Source organism: Muntiacus reevesi, chromosome 8 (genome assembly GCF_963930625.1).
Source record: "Muntiacus reevesi chromosome 8, mMunRee1.1, whole genome shotgun sequence".
NCBI classification, from domain to species: Eukaryota; Metazoa; Chordata; class Mammalia; order Artiodactyla; family Cervidae; genus Muntiacus; species Muntiacus reevesi.
Genome location: NC_089256.1, coordinates 47,975,910 through 47,983,583, shown reverse-complemented (window position 1 = coordinate 47,983,583; position 7,674 = coordinate 47,975,910).

Below are 7,674 nucleotides of genomic sequence, written 5' to 3'. Positions count from 1 at the left end.
AAAAATAAAAAATTTGGCTGCACTGGGTCTTTATTGCAGTATGTGGGCTTCTCTTGTGGAACACAGGCTCTAGAGCATGTGGGCCCAGTAGTTATGGTGTGCTGGCTTAGTTTCACTGTGGTGTGTGGGATTTCGGTTCCCCGACCAGGGATCGAACCTTCATCCCCTGCATTGGAAGGCAGATTCTTAATCACTGAACCACCAGAGAAGTCCCTACCCAAGGTAATTTTTTTTTTAATCATAGAGTAGACATTTCTGGCTTCTTCCCCTGCATATCCCACCACTCTTCCATTATAAAGCAACCAAGCATTTTGAATGGGAATGATCCAACCCCTCGACCCTCAGCTTCAAATGCAGGCCTTGGTTGGCTCAAGCCTTTCAGTGGAATCCCATGCCCCCTTGCCACAGTGATCGACTTGATGAGCACACGGCCTAAGTGGATACAATTAGAATAAAGCTTAAATGTTGGTAGGAGACTTGTGGGAGGAGAGAGTTCTGGAGAGAGGGGTTGAGGTATGAGGCCTTGAACTGCTTCAGTTTTGCTGAACTGACACATACAGGGCAAAACTGAGAGAATCATGGGGAAATGGAGCTGGTACTCTGATCAGACCATATCTGAAGGCTTTAGATTTTACTTTTAGGCCAGTTTGAAAAATTATTTCTCTTCTTGCAGGTGAAAGCAGCCTCACTGAATCGATACAGCTAGGGTTTACTCTTGTGTTCTCAAGGCTAACTGGTGAACAGGATAAAACAAACACACTCATATGAGCTATTAATGCCCACAGTAAAGACATATGTTATCAATCAATGAGTTGATAGAATTAATGCAGACATAACTTAAAATTGACTGACCACTGTAACTTGTCAAACTACCATACAATTGTGCTCATTTCACATACTAGCAAGGTAATGCTCAAAATCCTTTAAGCTAGGCTTCAACAGTACATGAACGGAGAACTTCCAGATGTTCAAGCTGGATTTAGAAAAGGCAGAGAAACCAGAGATCAAATTGCCAACATCCGCTGGATCATAGAAAAAGCAAGAGAATTCCAGAAAAACATCTGCTTCGTTGACTACACTAAAGCCTTTGACTGTGTGTATCACAACAAATTGGGGAAAATTCTTAAAGAGATGAGAATACCAGACCATCTCACCTGCCTCCTGAGAAATCTGTATGCAGGTCAAGAAGCAACAGTTAGAACTGGACATGGAACAACAGACTGGTTCAAAATTGAGAAAGGAGTACATCAAGGCTGTATATTGTCACCCTGCTTATTTCACTTATATGCAGAATACATTATGCAAAATGCCAGGCTGGATGAATCAACAGAGGGGATCAAGGTTGCCCGGAGAAATATCAACAAGCTCAGATATGCAGATGATACCACCCTAACGGCAGAACGCGAAAAGGAACTAAAGAACCTCTTGATGAAGGTGAAAGAGGAGAGTGAAAAAGCTGGCTTAAAACTCAACATTCAACAAACGAAGATCATGGCATCTGGTCCCATCATGTTATGACAAATAGATGGGGAAGAAATGAAAAAAGTGACAGACTTTATTTTCTTGGGCTCCAAAATTACTGCGGACGGTGACTGCAGCCATGAAACTAAGATGCCTGCTACCTGGAAGAAAAACAATGACAAACCTAGACAGGACATTAAAAAGCAGAGACATCACTTTGCTCACAAAGGTGTGTATAGTCAAAACTATGGTTTTCCCAGTAGTCATGTATGGATATGAGAGTTGGACCATAAAGAGGGCTGAGCACCAAAGAGTTGATCCTTTTGAACTGTGGTGCTGCAGAAGACTCTTGAGAGTCTCTTGGACAGCAAGGAGATCAAACCAATCAATTCTGAAGGAAATCAACCCTGAATATTCATTAGAAGTGCTGAAGCTCTGATACTTTGACCACATGATGTGGTCAAACCGACTCAATGGAGATGACCCTGGTGCTGGGAAAGATTGAGGGCAAGAGGAGAAGGGGGCGGCAGAGGATGAGATGGTTGGATGTCATCATCGACTCAATGGACATGAGTTTGAGCAAACTCTGGGATATAGTGAAGGACAGGGAAGCCTACTATGCTGCAGTCCATTGAGTTGCTAAGAATCAGACATGACTTAGCAACTGAACAACTGTAACTTGTCATCACAGACACTAGTTCTGACACACATGTTACCTCCTTTACATTTGAAGATGATTCTGGATTTAGTGCTAAAAGTAGGCTATTTGAACTTCTTCTTTAAGAGTCCCACCTCTCTCATGCTCCTCTTCACTACACTATGTCAGTTTCCATCACTTCTCAAAGGTCCTGGGACATTCAAAACTCTGGGCTTCACGGACCAGAGTACACTCATTCTTGGGAGACTTTCATTGCTATTGTGTGAATAAAAATAATGCTCTAAATATATGTGTGTATAATGTTTATGAAAATGGCTCTTGCCTCCAAAGTTGCTTTTGATTCTTATATAATATGCTGTAATTCATTTGCTTCTGCTCTCTGTTGCTGCTGCTGCTGCTGCTAAGTCGCTTCAGTCGTGTCCGACTCTGTGTGATCCCATAGATGGCAGCCCACCAGGCTCCCCCATCCCTGGGATTCTCCAGGCAAGAATATTGGAGAGGGTTGCCATTTCCTTCTCCAGTGCATGAAAGTGAAAAGTGAAAGTGAGGTCGCTCAGTCGTGTACAACTCTTAGCGACCCCATGGACTGCAGCCTACCAGGCTCCTCTGTCCATGGGAGTTTCCAGGCAAGAGTATTAGAGAGGGTTGCCATTGCCTTTTCCATCTGCTCACTGGGACTTCTGCAAAGGTCTTCTAACTGACCTGCAACACTAGAGGGCTGTCAGAATGAACTCTCTAAGATGTGAGTCTGATCATGGCACTTCCTTGCTTAGAGCTCTCGGGGGCTCTGCCCTGAGAGAAGGAAGCTCAGAGAATCCAGTCAGACTCCTTGTGGCTCCTTTCATCACTCCTGCTATGGCACCAACAGCTCCAGCTTTGCCACTCCTGCCCACCCCATGCCTCGCCCCCTCCCCAGCAGTGCACAAACACTGGTACACCAGCTGCTCCCTAAACATGCCACCTCCTTCTGCCTCCACTTTTGGCCTATGCTGTGTCCTATGCTTGACACACCCCTTTCCTTCAACTGCCTAACATACACCTCTATCTGTCTAGAACAGCTAAACCACCATCTCCTCTGACCAACTTTCTCTAACCCTCCTCTTCTCTACGAAGCCCTCTTAAGTAGGAATATCACCTCCCTTGTGTCAGCTGAGACCTGGAACTGGCTTTCCTAGGAAAGAGGTCCTGCCCTAGGTAATTCTGTTTCTTTCTCACCCAGCACAATGCCTGGCATAGAATATTAAAGTTATGAAACAGTATAAAGCAGGAGTCTCTCAGTTCAGCCTTGAAGAGGTTACATTGATGGTGGTGAAGGTTTCATGGGTATTTGTTGTTGTTCAGTTGCTCAGTCATGGCCAAAGTATTGGAGCTTCAGCTTCAGTATCAGTTCTTCCAATGAATATTCAGGGTTGGTTTCCTTTAGGACTGACTCATTTGATCTTCCACTCTCGAGTCTTCTCCAACACCACAGTTTAAAAGCATTAATTCTTTGGTGCTCAACCTTCTTAATGGCCCAACTCTCACATCCATACATGGCTACTGGAAAAACCATAGCTTTGACTGTACGGATACACTGTCTAGGTTTGTCATAGCTTTTCTTCCAAGGAGCAAAGCTATGACAAACCGAGACAGTGTATTAAAAAGCAGTCCTATCCACACATGACTATTCACGGGTATAGCAAAACTTAAATTATAACCTGTGTATATGAAGTTTATTAGACCTCAATAGAGCTGTTTTTTAAAAATGTGGTGTAGATGCTCATGTGGGAGCCTCTCTGACCCCAAGGAAGGCATCCTCTGATCACAGCCCAGGGACAGCACAGGAGCACACACACCTCATTCTGCTGATCTCTGCTTCAGCCTGAAGGCTGAGATGAGCGTCAGGCAAAACTAGCTGGGGGTGGGCCACTGCCCCAACAGGAGCAGGTCTTGGCTGTACATTGGAGTCACTTGAGAAGATTAAAAGTCACTGATACCTGAGTCCCACCCAAGAGTGCTTCACTGGTCTAGATCAGGCCTGCGCACCCTGCTTGTTGAAGCTTTGCAGGTGATTCAAATGCATGGGGGAGTTTGAGAACCATTGCTCTAGACCAGTGGCTTGGCACCTTGCAGTCAAAATCCAGATCACATCATTTTCCATTCCTTCTCCAAGGATTCTAGAGATCAGGAGTTTTTTATGAACAAGAAAGCTTCAGTGGGCTCTGAGCCTCTTTATGGAGAAGGGACTCAGCCATCCAGGTGGCATCAACACCAAAACAGCTAGAAACTTAAATCTTTGGGGCAGTTTTACCCCTGAATTAACCGCCACCCTCTTTCCCCCTTCTTAACCCCTGGGCAAATTACGTGGCCAGTAGGTGGTGCTGTCTCCTGTGGCTTGCAAAGAAACAACCTTGGGTGAGATAGTTCTTTTACAAGCCGTGTTTGAAATTGCTCACTTTGTTTTTTCATTTATTTTTATTAGTTGGAGGCTAATTACTTTACAATATTGTAGTGGGTTTTGTGATACATTGACATGAATCAGCCATGGATTTACATGTATTCACCATCCTGATCCCCCCTCCCACCTCCCTCTCTACCCGACCGATCTCTCTGAGTCTTCCCAGTGCACCAGGCCCGAGCATTTGTCTCATGCAACCAACCTGGTCTGGTGATCTGTTTCACCCTAGATAATATACATGTTTTGATGCTGTTCTCTCGAAACATCCCACCTTCGCCTTCTCCCACAGAGTCCAAAAGTCTGTTCTGTACATCTGTGTCTCTTTTTCTGTTTTGCATATAGGATTATCATTACCATCTTTCTAAATTCCATATATATGTGTTAGTATGCTGTAATGTTCTTTATCTTTCTGGCTTACTTCACTCTGTATAATGGGCTCCAGTTTCATCCATCTCATTAGAACTGATTCAAATGAATTCTTTTGAATGGCTGAGTAATATTCCATGGTGTATATGTACCACAGCTTCCTTATCCATTCGTCTGCTGATGGGCATCTAGGTTGCTTCCATGTCCTGGCTATTATAAACAGTGCTGCAATGAACATTGGGGTGCACATGTCTCTTTCAGATCTGGTTTCCTTGGTGTGTATGCCCAGAAGTGGGATTGCTGGGTCATATGGCAGTTCTATTTCTAGTTTTTTAAGAAATCTCCACACTGTTCTCCATAGTGGCTGTACTAGTTTGTATTCCCACCAACGGTGTAAGAGGGTTCCCTTTTCTCCACACCCTCTCCAGCATTTATTGCTTGTAGACTTTTGGATAGCAGCCATCCTGACTGGCGTGTAATGGTACCTCATTGTGGTTTTGATTTGCATTTCTCTAATAATGAATGATGTTGAGCATCTTTTCATGTGTTTGTTAGCCATCTGTATGTCTTCTTTGGAGAAATGTCTGTTTAGTTCTTTGACCCATTTTTTGACTGGGTCATTTATTTTTCTGGAATTGAGCTTCAGGAGTTGCTTGTATATTTTTGAGATTAATCCTTTGTGTGTTGCTTCATTTGCTATTATTTTCTCCCAATCTGAGGGCTGTCTTTTCACCTTGCTTATAGTTTCCTTTTGTTGTTCAAAAGCTTTTAAGTTTCATTAGGTCCCATTTGTTTATTTTTGCTTCTATTTCCAATATTCTGTGAGGTGAGTCATAGAGGATCCTGCTGTGATTCATGTCGGAGAGTGTTTTGCCTATATTCTCCTCTAGGAGTTTTATAGTTTCTGGTCTTACATCTAGATCTTTAATCCATTTTGAGTTTATTTTTGTGTATGGTGTTAGAAAGTGTTCTAGTTTCATTCTTTTACAAGTGGTTGACCAGTTTTCCCAGCACCACTTGTTAAAGAGGTTGTCTTTTTTCCATTGTATATTCTTGCCTCCTTTTTCGAAGATAAGGTGTCATAGGTTCGTGGATTTATCTCTGGGCTTTCTATTCTGTTCCATTGATCTATAATTCTGTCTTTGTGCCAGTACCATACTGTCTTGATGACTGTGGCTTTGTAGTATAGTCTGAAGTCAGGCAGGTTGATTCCTCCTGTTCCATTCTTCTTTCTCAAGATTACTTTGGCTATTCGAGGTTTCTTGTATTTCCATACAAATTGTGAAATTATTTGTTCTAGTTCTGTGAAAAATACCATTGGTAGCTTGATAGGGATTGCATTGAATCTCTAGATTGCTTTGGGTAGTATAGCCATTTTGACAATATTGATTCTTCCAATCCATGAACATGGTATATTTCTCCATCTGTTTGTGTCCTCTTTGATTTCTTTCATCAGTGTTTTATAGTTTTCTATGTATAGGTCTTTTGTTTCTTTAGGTAGATATACTCCTAAGTATTTTATTCTTTTAGTTGCAATAGTGAATGGCATTGTTTCCTTAATTTCTCTTTCTGTTTTCTCATTGTTAGTGTATAGGAATGCAAGGGATTTCTGTGTGTTAATTTTATATCCTGCAACTTTACTATACTCGCTGATTAGCTCTAGTAATTTTCTGGTAGAATCTTTAGGGTTTTCTATGTAGAGGATCATGTCATCTGCAAACAGTGAGAGTTTCACTTCTTCTTTTCCTATCTGGATTCCTTTTACTTCTTTTTCTGCTCTGATTGCTATGGCCAAAACTTTCAAAACTATCTTGAATAGTAGTGGTGAGAGTGAGCATCCTTGTCTTGTTACTGATATTAGGGGAAATGCTTTCAGTTTTTCACCATTGAGGGTAATGCTTGCTGTGGGTTTGTCATATATAGCTTTTATTATGTTGAGGTATGTTCCTTCTATTCCTGCTTTCTGGAGAGTTTTAATCATAAATGAGTGTTGAATTTTGTCAAAGGCTTTCTCTGCATCTATTGACATAATACATGGTTTTTATCTTTCAATTTGTTAATGTGGTGTACTACATTGATTGATTTGCAGATATTAAAGAATCCTTGCATCCCTGAGATAAAGCCCACTTGGTCATGGTGTATGATTTTTTTAATATGTTGTTGGATTCTGTTTGCTAGAATTTTGTTAAGGATTTTTGCATCTATGTTCATCAGTGATATTGGCCTGTAGTTTTCTTTTTTTGTGGCATCTTTGTCTGGTTTTGGAATTAGGGTGATGGTGGCCTCATAGAATGAGTTTGGAAGTTTACCTTCTTCTGCACTTTTCCGGAAGAGTTTGAGTAAGATAGGTGTTAGCTCTTCTCTAAATTTTTGGTAGAATTCAGCTGTGAAGCCATTTGGTCCTAGGCTTTTGTTTGCTGGAAGATTTCTGATTACAGTTTCTATTTCCTTGCTTGTGATGGGTCTGTTAAGATCTTCTATTTCTTTCTGGTTCAGTTTTGGAAAGTTATACTTTTCTAAGAACTTGTCCATTTCTTCCAAGTTGTCCATTTTATTGGCATAGAGCTGCTGGTAGTAGTCTCTTATGATGCTTTGTATTTCAGTGTTTTCTGTTGTGATCTCTCCATTTTCATTTCTAATTTTGTTAATTTGGTTCTTCTCCCTTTGTTTCTTAATGAGTCTTGCTAATGGTTTGTCAATTTTGTTTATTTTTTCAAAAAACCAGCTTTTAGCTTTGTTGATTTTTGCTATG